Genomic DNA, 25,175 nt, shown 5'->3' with positions numbered 1-25,175 from the left:
AGATTTTTAGCTACTCTCCAATGGAAATTAGAGTGTTTCTTCTTCCAAAAAGTGCTACTTTCAAAGGGGTTTTCCATCTAAAGGAAATATAAAAGGCTACTTCTTTGAGGACTTTACAAATAAAGAGCTATGTGAATGCAATATGAGAATATTCTATGGAGATACCAAAATATGCTTTTGGTCAAGTTAGTCGTAAGGGTGCAATTTTGATATATAGAAAATCAAGTGTCAGATGCTCAATGCAGAGAATAAGATATAAAGTGCCCAATGTATTGAAGGATCATTCCCTGCATTGCAATCCCAAAATAAAGGAAAGATAAGCTTACAGAAAGGTGGATTTGCACTCTCTCCTCTGCACATATTAAGTTATGTTATAAATCCTCATTTTGGATCCTAAAGTAAATAAGGCACTTTTTGATAAACTAAAAAAACCCTTGCTTTAGTAAGTGTCTTTTAGTGATACAATTTCACTTTAAGTGAGGTAATATGGTTTTCAAATTTATAAATCTTTATGTGCATAGAAATAGAAAGTTTTTAATAGTAGTTGATTATTGAATTTATTGCAAATCCTAATGTTATGAACATTTGGTTGTGCTTAATTTCATTTGTGTGGCACCAACATTCATATTTTTGTATCTATTTCATCAAAATTTCTCAAAATTGTTTCGGCACTATTTTAATGACTATTTATTGAGAATTGCATCCTCTATGAAATTATAGTAAATGGAAATCAGAGAAGTAGGTTATGATAAACATATAGAATTGGAAAGTGAATTAAAAGATCTTACTGATACTTGATTCAAGTTCTATGTCTTAGGCGATCTTCACAGAAGGCTTAATTCTCAGCCGATTCACTCGATTATGTTGAAATTAAGAGAGAATGGATTGGTTGAAGGTCCCAGATTTCCCATGGATGTGCAAGGTCTATAGCTAGTTAGAGAATGCATCAAAAGGTATGCTATGGAGATGGAGCAAATCTTTCTTCCTGGTCAGTCTATCCTTATTTTAATAAACAAGGCCTTGATGCAGTTTGCATTTAGCGTGCTTGTGAAGGAGGAATATTGTGATATTGATTTTGGATGCTCTACATCCATGTTTAATGGAAAGAAAACTTTGAGAAGAGAAAATATGCAGAGGACCTGGTTCCAAACACCTCACTCAAAGAAGAGCAAGATGCCAAAAATGCTATTTGGGACCAATTTGAAGAAAGAAATTGTTAATATCCTAGCCTTACTATTAAGATTGAAGGGTAAAGAAAAATTCTAGAATTTATTCAGCATCACTTCTTGGTACATGCCATATGTGTTGAAGGACTGTAGATAGACTAGGCAAAAATCATATGCAACGAGCTTTTCTCATGGTTGAATTTAGCTAGGGGATTCAAGAAGTTTTACATGTCTTTGTATTTAATCTATTCCTTGGCTATGCATCACCTATGGCTAGGTCTTCCCAGGACTAAAAACTAAATGAAAATACAAATGTGTATGAATTCCACCCACACCTTTAGCTATAGAGGAGCTTTGTGGAGTATGTGAAAGTGAACGATGCTTTCACTATAATATTATGCTCAGAATTGCAAGGCTTTTCCATGTGAAGATCTTCAATAGAAGAAATTTTGGCTATTAGCTAGTTCAGATGCTCTTTCATCCAATTTTTGAGTTTTTGTTACCTACAAGTTGGTGCTTTAGATGGTTTCCCTAAAAGATTTCCTAGATAATTAGAGGGCAAGGTTGTTCTTGTCAAATTGTGTTAGAAAATACTTGAAGTGAATAGTTTATGTTTAAATGTAATGAAGATAGCCGAGATTTCCTTCTCCATAGTGGTTGGACCTTATTCCTATGTGTCTAGATTTGATGCTCAAAATCTAGTTAAGATTTTTTGATGTAAGAGCATCTTGGGTGTAAGAACAATCTTGCATCACCCAAAAATATTTTCTTTTTAGTCTTTTCTATTTTAATAACGACTAGTAGATAGGGTGGTTACTATTTATGGGAACTTACTAATTTTAGTAAGTTTTTCATATGAGCTCATAATATTCTCATTTTCTACATGAAGGTTCATTTTAGAGTTATAAGACTACCATAAAAATCTCATTTCTCTAGCTTAAGTATCAGATAAGTTATTGTGGATTTTTTGTGGAAATATTTGTAGAAAAATCTTCAGGCTCACCATTGGAGGCCTTAGAGATCCTAGATGAGGTCCAAAAACTTGATGAAAGGGTGTATGCACCATTCCAAGCCTATAGATCAAGAGCTAGCATTTTAAAAAAGTGGTTATAATAGCCAATCAAAGCAATGGTTTGAGAGTTATGGCCTTCCAAAGTTGGACAACCTAAAATATCTAAAGTAATTGTCAATGATGTATTTGGCTGATTCTATATGTATTGTTAGGATCTTTTGGAACTAGGTATTAAGTTTTGATGTCTAGAACCTTCTCAGGTGGCATAAAATTGCCTATTTTAAGAAAGACTCAAACATTGTTTAGGACAACTCTAGGTGGTAGTTCACAACTTAGTCTTGGAGATTACTGTAATGTAGGCACCCATGTGGGTTAGCATATTATACTTGTAAATTCTATAATTGTGCATTTGTGGCACAAATAAGAAGTCCATATTTTGTTCTCATATTTTTTGTTGTTTCTTTGTTTCTATTATGGTTTATGGTATATAGGGCAGTACCCTTCATAAAGTGGTATCAAAGCTAGAGTTCTTGATTGTGTGGATAGATTACCAATTGTGAGGTAGTTCACACTAGGACCATGGTTTGGGCTAAGTGTGTAGATAGATCACTAGTTGTGAGGCAGTTCACAATAGGGTTTTAGTGGGAGCATGAAAATGCCTCCACAAAGAGAGCATGGTAGAAGAGTTTTAGGTGTTACACTTGAAGGTTTTAGAGCCCTCTAAAGATAAATGCAAGCATTGGAATAAAAAATGCATAGAGGAATAAATCTTCTTGTAAGAGATGAAAGTGAGGATAAGGATAAAGAAGAAGAAAATGATGAACTGGAGGTATTTCTAAACCAAGAGTAAGAGAGGCTTTTTAAGGCCATCTCCAAGATTGGAAAAAGACCTAAGTTTGAAGTTCCCACATTTTTAAGAAATCTTAACCTAGAGGAACTAATTGATTGGATCAATGAATTGGAGGAGTACTTTGAGCATGAAGATATTGAGGATCTTGTGAGGGTCAAGTTTGTGAAGGAAAAATTGAAGGGACATACAAAAATCTAGTGGCAGGAGGTTCAGTTGGAGTGAAATAGAAAAGAAAAGGAAAAAATCACCATATGGGATTGGATGTTAGCTAAACTGAGGAGACAATTAATTCCCATAGATTATGAGTTTGATCTATTGAAGAAAATGTAAGGCCTAAAGTAAGAAAAAAAATCTATTCAAGAGTATACCAAAGATTTCTATTGAGTTCTCATTAGAATTGGCCATGCAGAAGCTGATAAGGGGAAAGTGACACATTATCTTAATGGGTTAAGGCCAAGTATTTAGGATGAGATGAGTCTAGTTTAAATGAATAGTATTGAGGAGGCATACTAGTTTTCCCTAAGAGTTGAGGAGAAACTAAACAAGAAGTTTGAAAATAGGAATAGTGGAAGAGGTCACAATGGAAGATATGGTAGATGATCTTATGGTGGCTATAATGATGACCAATAGAAAAAGGATGACACTAGAAGTAGCGGTCAGAACTAGTGGGGAAACAATTTTAATAAGTTCCATGATCAGAACAATAGAGATTAGAGAGGAAGATGAAGAGGACAAGGATCTGGAAGAGGAAGCTTCAATGGGAAATTTTTTCATTGTGAAGAAGAAGGGCATAGAGCATTTGAATATACCTAGTGTCAAGGAAGGATAGATCAAAGGATAGAAGGCTAGGCCAGAGTTGTACATGTTGTTGAAGATGCCAGATCATCACATTTTGAAGATGTCAAAAAGAGGAGAAGTCCTAGTTAATAGAGGAGTCCTACTAAGTGATGATAATTAACTTGATCAAAGAAGGAGCTTGTTTTGCACAAGGTACATATGTGAAGATAAGTATTGTGATGTGATCATTGATGGTGGATGTACTAACAATTTAGTGTTAGAAACAATGGTCACAAAGTTGAAGCTAAAGAGACAAAAGAACTTGCATCCATACTGTATTGCTTGGATGAAAGATGACCACAAGGTTCAAGATTGGAAGCTACTAGGATGAGGTACTATGTAATATCATACCTATGAACATATGTCACATGTTTTTGGGTAGGCCATGGTGGTTTGACAAGCATGTTCTCATTGATGGGCAAGAAAATACCTAAACTTTGACCAAGGATGGAGTGAAACATAAGTTGAAGCCACTAAAAGAGAAAGAAGAAAAGGTATGTAATGCTACTAGGATATGTTTTGTTGATGGAAGAGAGTTTCTCAAAGGTATGAAGTGTGAGCATATGTGTTTTTCTATAATTCCAAAAGATAGTAAAGAAGAAGTAGAGGAAATGCCTATAGAAGTTTTAGATATGTTGGGAGAGTTTTTTGATATTGTATCAAACAATTTACTTGATGGATTGTCCCCAATGAGGAAGATTAGTCAGTAGATGGATTTGGTTTGAGGAGCTGGTTTTCCAAACAAGGCAATGTGTAGAATGACACCAATAGCAAGTGAAGAGTTGAATAGACAAGTTCATGAGTTGTTGCAAAAAGGGGTTGATTTGAGAAAGTCTAAGTCCATGTGCTACACCAGCTATATTAGAAACAAAGAAGAATGGAGAATGGAGGATGTGCATAGATTCTTGCACTATCAACAAGATCACAATCAAGTATATATTTGTATTGCCAAGGATGGATGATATTATGGACTATTTGAGTGGGGCTGAGTATTTCACAAAGATAGATATGAAGAGTGGGTACCATTAGATTCATATTAGAGAAGGTGATGAGAGGAAGATTGCTTTCAAGACAAAAGAAGGACTATATGAGTGGTTAGTCATGCCTTTTGGGCTAACCAATGCACCAAGAAATTTCATGAGACTCATGAATAAGGTGTTGGAAGCATGAATGCTGATGATACTTCTATGGGGAGTATTGTAGAAATATGATTATATCATTATAATGATGATATGTTACATTCATGACTCTGTTTGTCATTGATGTCAACATAGCAATTTTATGTGGTATCTACTAGAAGAATAGCAGAAAGATCAAGTTGATATGGACAAACCATTGAGTATTTTCACTAGGGAGGTTAAAAGGAGATACTACTAAGTGTCTAGTATATGAAACTAACCTTGGGAGCAAAAGACATTAAGTCTGGAAGAATTTATGCAAAGTTTTGGTGATGACTATTTTGAGATAGAGTTTACAGAAGCATGCTCTAGTAAACTTATTATATCTCTTAGTAGAGTTGTTATTTTGAGAAGAAAGGTTAAAGGAATGTAGAAGACATGCTAGTGGTAACATGGCTAAGCTCACTTTTCATAATATTATATGTATCAAAAGTTATTAAAGTTACAAGGTGACCAATTGATGTTATCACTAAATATAACATATTCATAATGAGGTCTTATAATAATTGACTAAGAAGGTGTAATAGTTGACTCAAGAAATTGTTTTATGAAGGAAGGAATTTTTCCTTTGTTATGTATGAATGAATGAATGATTATAAGAAGCACAAAGTGCAAATATAAGAGAAACAATTGATATGCGAAGATAAGAAGTGCATAGTGAAGTTGGAGAAAACTTAGTTGCTGACATTTTATTTAGTGATCTGAGCTTTGATATTTGGATCTGAGGTTTATGACCTAGTCTATAAGGTTTGATAGTGATTGGTCCAGTTGATACAATGAAGGAAAGAGGTTAAAGCATAGTACAAACAAATATTCTACAAGTGATAGTTAAGAGATTAGTTGGATAGTGAGTTTAGTTGTCTTGCCCCGAAAGTTGTTTGGATAGTGGGTCCTTCTATCTTCTACAACTCCTAACAAGGTTGACACAACTCTAACATAGTTGGAATCTCCTAATAGTTATTCAAAATTTCCTAACAGAGACTCTTATGTTTTGAATGTGTTTATAGACTCCTAACAGGGTCCATCCTCTAACAAGGAATATATATATTAGTATATCTTTGTGGGCATCATTCCCACCAGGGTTTTCCCTCTGATCAAGAGTTTCCCTAGTTAACAAATCTAGTGTATTTGTGTATGTGCATCTTGTTATGTTTTCTATTTACTTTGATTGAATAGTTAAGATTATTTAAGGTTGATAAATGTTTTAATTGGATAACTAATTCACCCCCCCTATTATCTTGGTGGACTTATTTTTCTAACAATTGGTATCAGACGATCAGGTCCTTGAAGATACAGTTTAACAACTTTGGGAGATCCATGGCAAACATATTCAGAAAGGATAGTCCAAAGTTTGATGGAACAAATTAGGATAGCTAGAAGGAAAAGATGAAGACACATCTACTATGTATGGGTCTAGGATATTGGATCTTGACAAACTTAGAAAAGACAATTATTGTCAAAAGTGCATTAGAAGCTTGTACTGAGGATGAGAGAGAACTTTTCATGTGTGACATTAGAGCTAGAGAATCACTATTGTCTGAATTTCTTGAAATTAAGCACAACCAAGTAAAAACACTTGATACTTCTCATAAGATTTGGAAAGCATTGGAAAATAGTTTTGAAGGTGATGAGCATTCTAAGAAATTGAGGCTACAAAGTTGGATTTGTGTATTTCAATATGCTAAAATGATGGAAGATGAATCTATAAGAACATATGTAGGTAGAATATTAGGAATTACTATAGGTATCATATCTCAAGGAGGAATCAAGGAAGATGATGAGGTAATCTAGAAGATATTGAAGATTTTAACACTACCATTTAAGTAGGCAGTCCAAATGATACAGTTGTTGATCTCTTGTACCAAAGATTTCACCAAGGAAATATTACTTGGGAGACTTGAAGTAGTTGAGAATGAGCTTAGAAATTCTAGAGAATTGTCTAGAATAGAGATAACTTTCAGTGTCCTAAACATTCAACCTAATTTATCAAGGAGCACAAGTTCTAGATGAGATTTTGCTAATAGTAGTAGATCTGATGAGGACAAAAAGATAGGAGTAGCCCTTCTAGTAAGTAGAGAAAAAGATGGTAAGAAAATATTTAAATGTTGGACTTGTAATGAGTTTGGTGATTATGCATCTAAGTCTCCTAAAAGAGAGAAAAAGTATAAAAAAAAGTTCAAACCTAGAAGAGATAAAGATTGTTTGTATGCCCATGAAGTAGATGATTCCAATGAACAAGTAGTAAGTTCTAGAGATGATGAAATAGGATTTGTGGCTATTAAGGAAGAATGTCTAGAGAAAATAGCTTTGGTATCATAGGTTAAAAAGAAATCTGATTGGATAATTGAGAGTGGTTGTTCACATCATATGAATGGTGATATGAAAAAGTTTTTTGACTTCAAAAGTTATGATGGAGGCATTTTCAGAGTTGGAAACAATGCAACTTGCCATGTTAAAGGTATTGGATCTATAACTCTTGATGGTAAGACTAACACTGAGGATGTATATTTTGTTGATGGTTTGAATCATAATCTTTTGAGTGTTGGACAATTAGTGGATAAAGGTTACTAGTTATAGTTCATAGAGAATATATGCATGATCAGAGACAAAGATGGAAAGGTAATTGGAAGAGGAACCAGATCTAGAGGTAATGTATTTCAGTTGAATGACACTGAAATGACATGTTTGGTTGCAAAAGTAGATGATAGTTGGTTATGGCATAAGAGATTTTTTCATATAAACTTTGATAGCATTGTGAAATCTAGTACTATGTTTGCAGTTAAAGATTTGGCTAAGATTGTAAAGCCTACTAACACAATTTGCAAGGAGTGTGTATTGGCAAAGCATAATAGAGCTTCTTTTCCTAGTAGGGTATGTGCACCAAGTTGTGGTGCCAAAAAGGTGACACCCTTTTTTTTTTTCAATTTTCAATAGTGTGTACACCCTATAGCGTGATGCGTATGCACTTTTAAAATAGAAAAAATATTATAAATGGATTGCATACCTGTAGCCCATTCATTTTCACTTGTTTTTCCTACTTCTCCTTGCAGCATCGTCTATGCAGATTGCATCAAACCAAGCTTTTCACCACCCTCCTTGCAAATATGCCTCCTCACCATCAAATTTCGAGATCACGAGCACATTGTATGTCATCTAAAGTCCTTTTTGCATTGTTTGTTACATTTTTTATATTGTTTTGTAGGTTTTTAATATTTTTTTGTAGGGTTTTTACAATTTCTCTTTAGATTTATTTATTTATTTAGATTCCAATTGATTTCTTATCAATGATGAACTCACAAATCCCTAAGAAGCTCCAAACCCTCATGAAAATCGAAACCAAAACCCTCCATAAGAAGAACAAAAAATTCTGTAGCCTGAACCAATTGCAAGACCTCCACTTGGCACACAAGAAAATATAATAAATGAAATAGAAAGAGGAAAAATTGAATTAGAAGGACTCATTGGTCGGTTGAAACAATATAGAGAAACCAATCCAATGAGAGTTCAATTGCAATCATCCCTCGAATCCATTAAGACCCATATAGCTTCTATTAGTGGTTTGTTAGATGTTTGGCAGGTTAAGAGGGATGAACAAAAAAGATTCTATGCAAATAAATTCTCATATCAAGATGTTAAAAAACAAAAAAAAAAAAGGTAGAATATGTGCATTATTTAGAAAACTTAGTGAACAAAATACTAATAGAGAGGGTACTAAATGGTTCCCCATCCATTGGTGCATACACGATGCTATTAGAAACAATTTTTGGGATAGATGGTGGATGGTTTTTGATGCCCCTCCTTACAACAATCACAAGGTCCCCATGTATTTAAAAAAAAAATTGTATTGTGAGTTTGTCCTTGGGGAGATCCCCAATTATTTTGATATATTAGACTCCCAGGGTAGAGGTGGGGGGTCATCATTTGAGAGATCAGGGGCATGTCGTAACTCTAATGTAGTTAGGGCACCTGTGGTCAAGCCACAGGGTGAGCATGTGACTATTCCTTCAGTTGTGAAGGAACATGTAGAGGCCAATGCTCTAGGGACCATTAATGCTTTGACATAGACCCTCATCCATTGCACAAGTCCATTAGTTGAGGGGGAACCTTCAGTGCACCATGGTCACATGTGCACATCATGTGGATCCTTATGCACATTTGGCACTCATGCTGGAGATGGTGCGGATGATGGGCCCGTCACTGATCAGTTCCTGAATGACACATTTGGCACTGACACATAGGTAAATTACAATTATAATTTACTAATTTGATCACATTTCATATGTATAGTGAATGATTAATTAATTAGCATCTATTGACATTATTCAAAATTTAGTGTTAGAGTGTTGGCGGGCCTAGTAGCGATCCCTCAACCCCATTTTTTGCCTCGTCCACAAGTCCAGAGGTATCTATCAATTTAATCATTTAAATTAATAAATATATTTATTAAGAATCATATTAAGGATTGACAAAAAATATTATGCATGTGCATTAGTTCTCTACAGGATCGTCGACATTTACTATGGACTCGGAGCATAAACATCATACGAGCTTCATAGAGGTACATTTGTTTCATGTTAATTTAATTCATTTGATTATATTTGTTTCATGTTTCATGTTACATGTAACTTTTATTGTATGACATGTAGCTCATGACATTAGACACTCCTCCTCATCTTCGATAGTCCATCAATCATGGAGTGGCTGCAACTATAGCTAGTTCATAACCAATGACTGAGGTATGAAAGAATTTTATTGGTTTTAGTTGTTGTTTATAATAGTTAGTATCAAAATTTCTAATGTTATTTATAAGTGATTATATTGATTCAATTTTTGTAGGGTCTTGTCACACCTGATCGTCCATGAGCGTTTGAGGTGGACTTGCAGAGTGATTATATGATGGTGGTAAGAAAATAATTAATTTTGTGTGTACATATATTTGATTTTAATGTATAATAATTATTCATTCATTTCTACTTTGTTTGTATCAGCTCAAGTTAGAGAAGAGCCTCAACAAGAGGACAAGCGAGTGTGTAAGGAGGACCCCATCATTGTCATTGTCTCTCTCCATATGACAACCAAAGGCCTCTAGAGATTTGTTTCCTTCCCCTCGTGGGAAGGAGAAGATATAGTTGATAGACATGTACATGTATAGGCATCAATAGACATATATCTTGGATTTTATGTCAGTGGACATATTCAATATACATTTGATGTATATATTACATTTTATATTTGATGTATGCCATTTATTTGATGCATGACATTATTAGACTTATGACATTATTGGTTAATATATGATATGTTTGTTCATGTACGACATTATTGGTTATCATAATATATTATGTGTTTGTTAATGTACACAACATTATTGGTTATCATTTTATATTATATGTTTGTTCACGTATGACATTAAATTAGATATATTCGTGTATGACATTAAATTAGATATGTTCATGTATGACATAAAATAAGATATGTTCATGTATGGAATTAAATTCAATGCTTAATCAGTTCGAAACTTTGATAGAATATTGATTAAAAATTAACTTTATCACTATTTAAGAATAAGTTTATCATTTCCAATATGTCATCGTCATATGATTTATGATCTTATTCATGTTTAAAGTTTTCCTTCTCTATCATTTGTTTATCAAGTTTAATTCAATACCTAATTATTTTGAATTTTTGATACAATATTGATTAGCAATAGACTTTATCAATGTTAAAATAGCTATTTTATCCCCTTGCTTATGTTTGAACTTGGTGTGGGGCCTTGTGTTATCTCCTAGCTTAGGGGAGTGGCGCAGTAAGGTTCCATGGTTGGGTGGAAAGTCTTTTATCCATTGAGTATTTTTCTAGAGTTTTTCAAGAGCCTTGGATGATATTTCTTCACACATTCCAATTTTGCATCTTTTTTGTGTGTGACTAGATGCTGCAACATCATATTTGTGTATCATGACTATGATATAATACTTAAGTATCCATTTTGTATAGAGATCATGTTGGAGGAGAAAAATGTCAGAAGTATATGAAAACATGATATATAATGATTACTTGCTCCTTGTAATATGTATATGTACACATGCTTAGTTGCAATAAAGAAGAATGGGTATATCAAGATGATTGTCCTTGGTATGCTTATGTGATTTTTATGCTATCTAATTGTAATAATGGATTCAATTATTTATAATGAAATCTTGTTCATATATTTATGATGGTTTTTACTTATGGGAACTTATGTATGCATTTATAGTAGTGATGTTTGGGAACCTATAAGAACTTGGTTGTTGAGTTAATATAGAATATTCACATATTTAATCAATGAGATATATCAAAATATTTAATGTTAGAAGAATTGAAAATGAAATGTATGTGCTTCAATTTTGTGTTAAAAATAGAATAAAATTTATTCCACTTTTACCCTTATTATTTATCTGATCTCTTAGGTTCCCTGCCAGGGGGATACAAGGAAGAATTACTCTCTAGATTTCTTAGATTACTAGATGGATTTCTTGTAATATTATGGTTATTGAAATTGAGACTTGTGATGCCTTTGATTCTTTAGGTGTAGATAGGCCACAAAACTTACAAGCAAGTTAAATTTACTACTAGTCTATTTTACTTTTTAGATAACTTACACACACACACACACACACACACACACACACACACACACACACACACACACACACACATATGTATATATATATATATATATATATATATATATATATATATATATATATATATATATATATATACATATATATATATATATACATATATATATATATATATATATACATATATATACATATATATATATATACATATATATACATATATATATATACATATACATATGTATATATATATATATATACATATACATATGTATATATATATACACACATATACATATGTATATATATATACACACACACATATACATATGTATATATATATACACACACACACAAATACATATGTATACACACACACACACACACACACACACACACACACATATTAGAAATAATCATACCTCAAGAGTCAAAAAAAAATTTCAATTCAAAATATAAATTATTACATATAGCCAAAAATTTATCATTTGCAATTTATGTCATTGTCATATTGATTTATGATCTTCTTGTTCATGTTTAAAGCCTGCCTTCTATGTTATGCATCTAAACATTTATCATAAATTATTACTACAAAAATATAACAAATGTGAAACTAAAAACAATGCATTACATTAATTCCAAGGTTTAGTTATGATGTAGAGCCAGAATAGGATTCTCAAGGTTTAGTTATGATGTAGAGTCTAATAGGATTCTTAAGGTTTCATTAATTCCATATGTTAGATCTACCATCATAGAATACCAATCGTAATGGGCACTTATATGTATTCTAATGCATATATTTACTTATATCCACAATTGGTCAATGTTGTACCTTATAGAAGATAGAATTTTATAGGTAGAATTACTCAATCTTGTAGTACACTAGATAAGATGTTCTCTATTATGCATAATTTTTAGCTTTGACATTGTTTATAAGAGTGTTTCAAGCTTGGGAACCACTTCAACATCCTTTGCATGGTTTAGAGGTAATGTCATTGTGGAAAAGTATTATGCAAGGGAACGAGCCTCATGATTTTGGCATTTACACAAAAGAAAAACTTGCTTCTTCAACTCCTTCCACTCAACTCTTCATTGAAGTTAATCTTATAGTACTAATAATAGCTGCTACAAATTCCTAGGAGCCAAGGGACCCTAAACCTATGCTACATTTTATAAAGACATAGGAGAAGTTACTATATGCTTTAGTACTTCATAACATTCTAGATCATATAGTGATGCCCAAATTAATAACAACAATAGATACTTGGGATCCTCAGTACTTCATAATGTTCAAGCACTCAACAGGACTAGAAGAGGTTGGGACTAGTGTTTACCTAGCTTCTTGGAGCTAACGAAATAGACAGTTCAATCCCAGGAGGAAAGGTGAGAGAAATTTGGCAGTTGGCAACTTTGTACTAGCCAACACTACAAGTTTCAACATCACCCGAGATGGCATCGCAAAATAAAAATGGAGTAAGATCTCCAAAAAGTGAGAGAGGTTATTGTAGGTCTCTTTAATACGATCCTATAGGAACTAGAATCACATCCATACCTTGCACGAGCTCTGAGATATGCCTCATTGAAGATCATAGCCCTATGGCATTTAGTGACCCTTAGGGACATTTTGGTTGGGCGTGCCTGAGAATTTTTGAGTGCTGAACGGGATAGGATGAGGTTGGAGATAGGCTTTACCTAGTCACTCAGAGCTAACATAGTAGACAATTCGATCCCACGTGAAACATGAGAGAGATTTGGTAGTTGGAAAATTTGTACTGGCCAACACTACAAGTTTCAGCATCACCCGAGATGGCATCGCAAAATAAAAATAGAGTGTGATATCTAAAAAGTGAGAAATAGTATTGTAGGTCTCCCCAACATAGTTCTATAGGAACTAGAATCACATCCATACCTCACACGAGCTCCAAGATATGCCCTATCAAAGATCGCAGCTCTATGGCATTTAGTGACCCTTAGGGATGTTCTGATTCAACATGCTCAAGAGTGTTTGAGCACTAAAGGGGATAGGGTTTACCCAGCCACCTAGAGCTAATGGAGCAGACAATTCGATCCCATGATCCTTTTTCCACTAAGTTGCAAATTGGAGCAACTTTTACAACTTTCAACAATGCAACTTTGCACAAAAAGTGCAATTTTTATATTTTTCATTTGATTTCAATGCTTCTTCTTTCTTTTTAGTGTAGGAGCATGAAGTAGACACATGAAACTACAAGGTACATGAGGACCTATGATGTAGAGCCCTCCATTTTCACCCTAAGTAGGCTAAATAGTGCAGAGCATGCAACAAAAGCACAAAATGCTCTTCCAACCTCCAAACAACAACTTGAATTCCTTTCAAGGTAAATGACTGATCAAATGGGCTCCTAACATAGGTAAGCTCTACCTTGCAAGTGGACTCCACTCTACAAGCCCAACCCCTAAACCTAGGGTACTCAAACAACTTAGATCAATCACACCCTTAGGGACTCCCTATCACTAGTAGGCCTAATATGGAAAATTATTCTTAGATTGATTAAGACTCTACTTATCTATCAAAAAATGGTTTCTATAGACTCAACCCAATAAGAAACTCCAAACTTTGAAGTTTCCCAATGCCCAACAATCAAATTTGCAAAACTGTTACCAGCACTTCTACTAGGACAAATCCTAGGTTACTCGGTCAAACTCCCAAACCATATAAAGGAACAACCTATATTTTTACACCTTTAAAAACCCTTAAATCACTCCTAAGAGATTCCAAAAGATCAAGTGCAGACTCTACTCCAGCACCAACTTATACCCACTTTGTGTCACAGTCCTAATTGGTCAAATTAGGCTAGGTTAGAAGGAAAACATGAGTAAATGGGTTCATAGACTTGGTTCAATCCCTTGGATATCTTCTACACCTTCAATTTATCCTTATAAACCATTCACCTAGGTCAAATCAATCAACTTGGGAGCCTGATCCTTCTTTTTCCTTCAAAACTAGAGTAGACATAAGACTGTGTTCAGTCTAGGGCTTGTTGGTAAAAATAGGTGCCCTACTCATACAACCCTAAAACTTTTCCATCTCAAATAGCCCTATCCTAACTTGCATTCCACAAAGTGGCATTGAAATCTCACAGTGGATTTGCAAGTTAGGAGGCCATCTTGCTAAAACTCTCAGATTTAGGGTAAATTTGAGTAACCTTCACAAAAACTACTATAACTTTTGTTCTAAATAAGATAAAGTCTTCAAACCAATTTAAATAGAATGCTAACTCAATCCTCTATCCAACCATATGAAACTTGTACCACTACCAATTTGTACAGGCCATACAAAATTGAAAAAATAGAGAAAAAGGTAGAAATTATGAGTTTTATTCACTAAATGTTGTTCACCCGTCCGTACAATGACTTTCTCCACTTGTGGAGACCTTAAATAAATGTCTTCCAATGGTTAAAACTGCTATTTGAATGGTTGGAAGACCATACAACTTCTTTTTCAGTTTCAAAATCAATATTGCAAAAAAATGTTGTTTAGCAACTTTTTGCACTTTGCAACTTTCTTGCACTTTTTGCAACTTTTTTGCTTTTTGACAATTTTTAACTCAATTGCCCCCTAATGCTTTTAAAACATTCCAAGTGAAAAATATGCACAAATGGTGGCTGTATAGAATATGAAAAAATGGTGGTTGTATGGAATATGCACAAATGAGTTGGCATCTTCATGTGACAACTCTATTGCATTATGAAACTTGGTGATATGCATGCACTGGGGTTTGAACCAGTAAGTGAAACTCAAGAATCTACCTTCCCTTGTCCTAATCTAACTTCTTGATGCTTTGTTTTGGTCCTTTCCATTAGATTTTTGGTACTTCCTTCATTAAGGTGACCTAATTGAAGGAATTAGGCCTATAGAACAGTCCAGTTTTGGGAGGCTTAAAAATTGTTTCAGTGCCTATCCTTTTAAGAATTTAACAAACTCAATAAAGGGTATTTAGAATGCTAATTGGTTTGGGAGGTCCTTTGGAAGGTTTTATACTTATTGCACATTTTTCCTTGGGACATGCTAGTAACCTTAATTGCTGCATTATTAGAATAGTGCCAAGAAACCTGTGTTTTAGTATGTTGTTTGGCCTTGATCCTTTGGTTTTACTGTCATGTTGAACCACTTATCATGCTGAGAATCCTAGTTTGTGAAAATCCACCATTCTTGGGTGTGGAGTCAAGTTTCCAAGTGTAAAGGTGTATGGATTTATGATGATCCATTAAGTGTCATTGATGATCCATCATCCGAATTGAAATTATTAATTAAGGATTGCATTTTTATTTAGAAGATATCTATTTGTATATCTATTTAGTTAGGGTTTGGTATCTATTTGTGAGGATCCACCATTTTTGGGGAGTTGATTCAAGCTTGAAGTTGCATGGATTAATGCTAAGTGCTGCATTATTTGGATAGAACTATGAGATTTGAGTTTTGGTTGTTGTTGGGCCTTGATTACTAGGTTTTGGTGTTATGTTGAACCCACTTAACATGCTAAGAGTCCTAGTTTGTGAAAATCCATCACCCATGGGTGTTGGTTCAAGTTGCTAAGTGTCTAGTTGTATGAATTAATGCTAATCCATTAGCATTGTCATTGTATCATAGTGTAGAAGTTGGGTGTATGGTCTATCCTTGTGGATTGAAACCAACATTTTTCTTATTCCTACCTAACCTCTGTATCACCCCCCCACCACAATACATTAAATAATAATAAAAGTATAACTTGTAAGGGTTATTAACCCAAATATTTGAAGAATTTTATGTTCCTTCATCAATCCTCCTTTCTCTCTCAATAAATATTGAACTAATCACATGAGTAGATCTCTTGATAGTAAAATCTAAATTTTCTTTCACAATAGTGTTCCCTCTTTCCACTTTCCAATAGGCCTAAAAGGAAAATTCTTCATAAATGGGTTTAGAACTCAACTTTCCTGATAGAAAAGGTTTCTATGGACCTAATCCAACAAGAAACTCCAAACTTTGAAGTTCTCCAACACCCAACAACTAATTTGCATAATTGTTACCAACATTCCTAATAGGGCTAATCCTAGCTTTCTCAGTCAAACTCCCAAACCTTGCAAAGGACCAAACTATCTTTTCACTCTTTAGACACCCTTCAACCACCTCTTAGGGATTCCAAAAGATCAAACTCAGACTCTGTTCCAACACCAACTTACACCCACTTTGAGTCACATACCTAATTGGGTAGATTAGGCTGGGTTACAAAGGAAGTATGAGAAAATGGGTTCACAGACTTGGCCTTCTTCCAAGATTAATGACTGATCCAATGGGCTCTTGACAAGATAGACTCTACCCTACAAGTGGACTCCACTCTATAGGCCCAACCCTTAAACCTAGGGTATTCAAACAACTTGGATCAACTACAACACTTAGGGACTCCCTATTACCAATAGGCCTACAATGGGAAATTATTCTTGGATGGTTTCACCACTCAAATTTTTTGATATAAATGGTTTCTATGGACTTAATGTAGTAGGAAACACCAAACTTTAAAGTTTTCCAACACCCAACAATCAATTTGCAAAATAGTTACCAGCATTCCTACTAGGGCTGATCCTAGTTTTCACGATCAAACTCCCAAATCATGCAAAGGAACCCCCACTATTTTTGCACTTCTAAACACTCTTCAACATCCCCTAAGAGATTCCAAAAGATCAATCACCAACTCAGCTCCAGCATCAAGTTATGCCACTTTGTGTCACAGTTCTAAATGGTCAATTTAGGCTAGGTTACAAGGAAAACACAAAAAAATGGGTTCATAGGCTTGGTTCAACCCCTTGGATCTCTTCTACACATCCAACTTGTCCTTCTACACCCTTCACTTGGGTCAGATTAATCAGTTTGGGAGCTTGATCCTTCTTTTTCCTTCAAATCTAGACTAGACATGAGATTATGTTCAGTCTAGGGCTTGCTGGTAAAAATAGGTGCCATGCTCTTACAGCCCTAAATCTCTACCATCTCAAAGACCCCTCTCCTAAATTGCATTCCAAAAAGTAGCATTGAAATCCCACAGAGGGTTTGCAAGTTATGAGGCCATCTTGCTGAAACCCTCAAATTTGGAGTAAATCTAACCTACCTACACTAAAACTAATATAACTTTATCTGTGTATAAGATAAAGACTTCAAAAAAATTGAAATGGAATCCTGACTCAACCCTCTATCCAACCATTAAGACTTGTACCACCACCAATTAGTATAGGTCATACGAGAATGAAAAATAGTAAAAAAGGCAGAAAATCTAAGTTTTTAATTCACCAATGCTATCCACCGTCCATACAATGACCTTTCCCATGTGTGAGGATCTTAAATACATTCCTTCCAATAGTTATAACTTCCATTTGGATGGTTGAAACACCATACAACCTCCTTTTCAGTTTGACAACTATTATTGCAAAAATTGCTATTTTAGCAACTTTTGCATTTTGCAACTTTCTTGCATATTTTTGCAATTTTTACAAACCTATAGTCCAAATGTGTCTTAATAACTTAAATCCACCTAAAATATCCTAAAATCATTAAAATACTCAAAATCACACCTATTATGACTCCTTGGTTACAAATGGTCACTTGGCTTATAACCACACCAAAGTGCCATCGTACCTTACAATTGAGTCTTTTAATACAAATATGGATCAAACCTCTTCCCTAATGATTCTAATCTACTAAACACCTTGAATTCATGCCTAAGAGCCTTAGGTGCCCTGCACCACTTCACCTGGGTCAAATCAATTAGTTTGGAAGCCTTAACCTTCTTTCTTCTTCAAATCTAGACTAGACATATGACCATGTTCAGTCTAGGGCTTGCTGGTAAAAATAGTGTTGTGGTGTCCACAACACATGCCCCATTCCTCACTAGGAATGGGGACCCGCTACTTTTTTCGACTCTTGGACTCATAGTGCAGGAGTCGAGAGAAGAAAATTTGGTTAGAAGTTAGAATTTTAGAGTTAAAAAATCAAAAAATTACAAAAATAAAAATAAAATAAAAAAAATTCAAAAAATTACAAAAGTAATAATTAAAATTAAAAAAAAAAAAAAAAGAAAAAAAAGAAAAATGAAAAAAAAAAAAGTGCCACAAAGGGCCGCATGCGTGCCACAAAGGGCAAGCGCATGCCCAAGCACCGCGTGCTCCAAAGCAGTGTGCACCGAAGGCCTTGCACGCTCCACCAAGGATAGCGTGTGCGCCCAAGCACCGTACGCACCACCAAGGCCAGCGCGTACACGCTAAAGGGCTGTGTGCACCAAAAGGCCTTGTGCACACTGGAAAGGGCTGCGTGTGCCATAAAACATTGGACGCTCACCTGTGCACACTGCGCACTCTGTGCACATTTCAAACGCGCGCGCGCTCCATACGTACTGCACATGTGCTTCAAACGTGTCGTGCATGCCACAATGCGCCACACAACTAGTTTTTAGTGTTTTTTAAAATTTTGATGTCATTAGGGTGTGTCTTAATTAAGCATTTTCATCTCTCTAGACTAATGTTTGCTTCTTTTTGTAGGTAAAAAAGGTATCCTTAATTTGTCGGGGTCATAACTTTTGACTTGGAGCTCAAAATTTAGAACCGCTTAGACCGTTGGAAAGAAAAAGTGAAGATCTAATTTTAGTCCCTAAAATAGTGAGCCTTCAAATGCCCAATTTTGAGGACTGATGAAAGTTTCAACTTGAAATTTTGAGTAGAAGACCTTCGAAAAAGCCATTTAAAAATGCCTAGAATTTTTTTTTTTTAAATATGAAAAAGTTTCAAAAATTTGATCATCTGGATCACTTGTTTTCTTGCTGGGAAGGATAGGGCAGTTGGAGAGAAGACAAAGGTTGAAGATACAGAGGTTGTACATAAAGTGGAACAGGTTCTTCATCTTATGCAGCTATTAATGGAAAGATTCAACACAGGTGCCTTAGGATTTTAGATTGAAGAAGCAAGAGTTCAAGTTTATGAAAGTGATTGGCTATAAAGAGGGTATAAATAATAAAAAATGGGCAAAGAATATATACAAAAAGTGATCTAAAACCCCATTTGAGCAAAACCCAGAAACCATTTTCAAAATTAACAACTTTGATTTTTTAGTGATTTGAGCTATTGAGGTGCGCAGCTCTGTAGGTACGTAGGTCCGTAGCTCCGCATTTTTGAGCTCCAAAGGTACACAAATCCACAACTCTACATTTTTTAGCTCTGTAGGTACGCAGGTCTATAGCTTCACATTTTTGAGCTCCGCAATTCAGAGGTGCATCGACAGTTGACTGCCAGTTCCAAAAATAGCACTTTCCATGCATTGAGAGCGCATTTTGATGGCAAGTTAACTCCAACACATGCATAGTGAAGGGCTAGTTTCCATTTTTGATGCCTCCATGCACTTCCACTTTGACTAATGGCTTCCTCCTACCTTCTCTCTCATGCTTTCATTGTTTTTGACATGTAAAGGGCTCATGCATCCAAATAATGAGTAAAATATGGATGGTGTCCCTCTAAGCACCAGTTAGATTGTTAGTTTGTATATATTTAGTTTGTTTAAATTTTTTTAAAGCATTTTTTATTGCATCAAGATATCTCTCACTCTCAACACAAATTGAGGAGATGATTTCTTATAAATACCCCATTGTAAAATGTAAGAAAGGTTGTTGTTATTATGCAATAAAGTTATGCTTTTGGTGCTAGCATTTAGAGAGTAGTTATTCTTTCCTAAATGTGTCATTGTTTTGTGGATTTTATTCATAAGATTTTAATTGAGCCAAAGGTTTATTTCATTATTTTGCATTATTTCTAGATGTGCGATCTTTTAGTTCTGGTGTTTGCTACAAATATATGAATTTCGCCGACATAACGAGCTTGAGAAGAGATCACCCGATTGTGTCTACATAGATTTTTGTCTCGCATGAGCACACTTTTCATGGGCTTGCGATTTGATGAAGAGTGAAAAATCATTCAATTTGTAAAAGATTCTCATTGACAATTGCATTAGTGGATTCTAGGAAGCGCTGCTCCTGTTTTCATTGGTTTCCTACCGATTTCTTCAAAGGTTTAACTCGCAGTGTGTTGTGTCTTGTAGCTTATGTCCATTTAGGAATTTCAATTTTAAACTCCTTTGATTTCATGTTATTTTCTTTCAGTTTCATAAATTTCTTTGCTAACCCCTTGTTAGAGTTGGACCTCATACTAGCTGCATTGTTAGAATTGCATACATTGAAAAACAGAAAAATATAAAAAATATTGTTCTTTTGGTGTGATATTTTGAGACAGCAAACAAATTTTACTTCAATTCCAAGATAAAAGATTTTTTAGAACTAGCAAAGGCCTCCTTGTGAACACTCACATTTATCTTCTACTGAGTAGATTTTGGTACGTCCAAGACAAATACTGAACCTTGGAGTGGATCCTTAAAAAGATTGTCTTTTCAAGAGAGGAATTATGCAATGGATTCTTGCCATTAACCTCATGCAAAATGAAAGCCCAACAAATAGGTACCCTACTCCTATAGTTCTAAATCTTTGCCATCTTAAAGTACCCTCTCTTAACTTGCATTACCCAAAGTGGCATTGAAATCCCATTGTGGATTTCCAAGTTAGGAGGCCATCTTCAAGAAACCCTCAGATTTAGGGTAAATCTGACCAACCTCTACAAAAACTAATGTAAATTTTGTTGTATGTAAGATTAAGTATATGGATGGACATACCACTGTGCTTGAATCTTTAGAATTTATAGTTTGTTCAACTAGAATTGCATATCAAATGGGTTGATCTAGCCCATTTATCCCCTTGTTTATCTTTTTAAGGAACAATACCTCTTTATTAGATGGTAGTTTATGATTTTGGGAGGAAGATCTAGGGTTATATAATAATAAATGAATCATCCTACATCAATATGTTATGCATAATCAAAGGATACTTTAACTATTTAACACCTTAATCACAATAAGGAGAGGTCATAAATAGTTGTTACAAATGGTGTAATTGTTAATAACTAGTCATTGTGAAGGTTGAGTTTCTACATTTTACTATAGCTAATGCATTTATACAAGTACCAATGACTACAATATTTTATATGCATCATTATTATAAGTGGTTTTGTCATCAATAAGAAAGAACTTGGTGCAGAGCACCTAATTAAAGTGTTTGTTTTGTTCAATGTAATCAGGCCTTAGGATTGATTAAGAAATCTCCTTAAGGCCATTCACCCATGTAATGGATTCAAGACCCCAAGGTGTCAATATAAACCTGAGCATCATTTGGTCCAAAAGGTGGAATTTTGGTTTATTTTATGTTTGTTAGGGTAGTTTAGGTGTTTTGAGTCTTAGAACAACATTTGGGAATGGTTAGAATTGAATTAGGAAGAAGGTTTGTCAAAATGGAAAAAATTGCAAAAAGTTGACAACTTAAAAAAAAAACCACTCCCAATGGCTAAAACTACCATGGGGTGGTTCTACCCATTTGTAATGGCCTATAAAGTCTCTAGACACCTAAGGGGAGAGATAACATGAAGAAACATATGTACTTTCTCTTTGGAATCAATAAAATTTACTGTTTCAAGACGAGTTTTACTGATTTTTTAGTACACTATGGCCTTACATGATTGGGAAGTAAATTTTTTTGTATTGGATAGCTAGATCTACTAATTTGTGAAGCATTGAAATTGGTTTCAAGTTCCTAGCAATCAAGGAACTCAAGATATTGAATTTTCTTGACCACTACCTTGTGAAACCCTCAAAATTAGGGTTTGGCCAAAGAAATGGCTCTAACTTGAGATCCCACCATTGGAATTTGTGCCAAATGGGTAGGGAACAAGTTAAGGTGTTTTAATTTCATACTTCAAAAGCCATGAAGTAGGAGGTTGCAGCAGATATTTTTAGTAGCAAGCCCTAGGTCTAATATCCCTCATGTATTAAACCAAATTTTATGCAAATTGATGAAGTAATGTGTTTAAAGGAAGTAGGCAACTTGGTGTGAAGGAAAAACATCTTTGTTTTGGTTAGAAGAACACTCTAAAGTTGGTGGCTTGATTTCATGAACCCATCTCTTGGCCATTTCCTTGTAGACCACGCCTAAACTTACTAATTAGGCCTAAGTGCATGGTTTGGGTTAAGGTATGCTAGAGTGGAGTGGAGCCTTAAGACTTTCAAGTCTCTTAATACTTGAAAAAGGGTGTCTAAAACTATACTTTGTTTTCCTGGTCCTTTGGAAGAGTTTTGAGTTATTGCTAAAAAATTGAACTAAGAGGCCTAATTGCCTAGTAGGTCAAATGTTGCATTCTATTTTGTGGGTTGTTAGCAGTAGGTTAAATCAGTGATTTTCCTTGTTTTGGTCCTGTTAAGATTGTCTCAAGGCATCATTGGTGTTAGAAAGGTTGGTAACACCATAAACCGACTTGTGCCAAGTTGGGGGGTAGTAGGCCATTGTTGAACCAAGTAGGAAGAAGTTGGATTCTTGTCTTTTTTCAGAGAGTTGGGTTTGTAAACCTATTGAAGAGTTGTAATATCATAGTAGTATCCTTTTGGAAGTGAATCATAACCCTTGCTTAACCCTTTGTGGAGTTTGGAGGTTTGGGTGGTAGAAGGTTGTTTGAGTTTTGCTTCCTTGTGCTTACTCTGCATCAGAACCGGTCTAGCACACAAGAAACAAAAGTAAAACTATCCCACATGCACACAAGAGAAGAAATATATGTCTACTATGCTCAATATATCTACACTTCACAGTTCTTGTTTTTTCTATGAGAAGATTTGGTATTTGATTCTCTATTTTGCACCTCTTTTTTAATATCATTTTATTGCTTAACTGAATGGTCACCTCAAGAAGTTGGTTTTAATATCTTTTTGAATGCTTAATTGAATGGTCACCTCTTTTTTATCTCTATTTTTCATGTTTTGAAGTTGGCTTAATAGGCTAATTACAAGAGTAGGGCTAACTATCCTGAGTAACACAGTGATTTTTTCACAATTTTAATCTAATTTAATGGAAAGATCATCACTCCATGAATGATAAAAATCTGATTCTCATGGAGTGATTGATCCTTGATATGTACAATATAATTTCTAACTTTTAATTTGTAGATGAAAGGTATTTGGTTGGTGATCATCGAGAAGAGTAGTGGAAGGGTTAATGGAAGTGGATGGTTGGGAGTAGCAAGAAGAGATTTTCTTGAAGGTGGCATACTTTTTATGGTTTGAGGAGTCTAGTAACATCAAATGAATGGTGTATCCACCCTCAATTTATCCTAGAAAGGTGTGGAAGGTAGTTTATCGAGAGGCCCTAGTTTTGAGGCTTGTTTATGAGCAATTTGGGGCTTTTGTACTTGGAAGCATCCAAGGCCCAAATTGGTGACATATTTGGAGGTTTTTCATCATCTTTAGTTTGTATGGAATGAAGGGTCCTTGGGATGAGAGGGACTATTGGGACTTGTGAGGGACATCCTTTTTGAGTCAACCTTTGATACAAAAAGTCAATTTTTGGCATCTTCTTCTTCCTTTCTTTAATAGTTGTTTAAAGTTCTTTGTATTCCATTGTGTTTATTGCTTTGTGAGGTGCTTCTTGTTGTTGTTCTTACTTCTAATCTTCTTACTTCACCTTACCCTCTAAATATTCTCTCATCTCTAGATTAAGTTGCTTCTTCTTTTCCTTCAAATATCTTTCACTCCTCTTAACTAATTTGTTCATTTTATCCTTTGTAGTCTTGAGTTCTTTAGTGTTCCAATCCATTTTGGGGATTGGTTTTTTAAAATTTTGTTTTGACCATAGGCAAGCTCTAAGAACTTTGCCATCATCTTACTTCATATGATATTTTTGCAATCCATTCAATCTTCATTTGATGAGCATTGAGGTGTGAATAACTTCATTAGAATTCATATTCATTTCTGCAATTAGCTCATATATCTTCCATCCTTAGTTTGTGCTTATATAAATTCCCTAACAACCCTTCTATGCACAACTTGGGGTTAAATGAGTCCCTTGCTTCAAATCCATATAGCATCACTTAAGCCATTTCAATTTATTTAGCATTTGCAACATGAAGAGTACATCAAACATGTTGGAAAATATTGCCATTGATATTGAAGGACAAAGTTATGAGGCAAGTTGGATATAGTAATTTGCATAATTATATTTGGATGGGCCAAACCATGCATGGAAGGAATTATAATAAAAGCATGTTGGCCGCCCATCGGTTTTTGGAAACCCCTCTTAATGTACCCCAACCAACACCCCCGCACCCAAAAAAACAAAATAAAGAAACCTCAATTTGAGTGCCTTATTGGGCAAATGTAAAAAGTGAATAAAAATGCACTTGGCTAACCTCATTAAGGTGGCATGATTATTAAGTGAAAGGGTACCAATGACTACAATATTTTATATGTATCATTATTATAAGTGGTTGTGTCATCAATAAGAAAGAACCGATCTAGCACACAAGAAACAAAAGTAAAACTATCCCACATGCACACAAGAGAAGAAAAACATGAGAAATCTCTATTTTGCAACT

Source organism: Cupressus sempervirens, chromosome 3 (genome assembly GCF_028749045.1).
Source record: "Cupressus sempervirens isolate cs-2001-9-10 chromosome 3, ASM2874904v1, whole genome shotgun sequence".
NCBI classification, from domain to species: domain Eukaryota; kingdom Viridiplantae; phylum Streptophyta; class Pinopsida; order Cupressales; family Cupressaceae; genus Cupressus; species Cupressus sempervirens.
Note: the sequence above shows the minus strand (reverse complement) of the source record.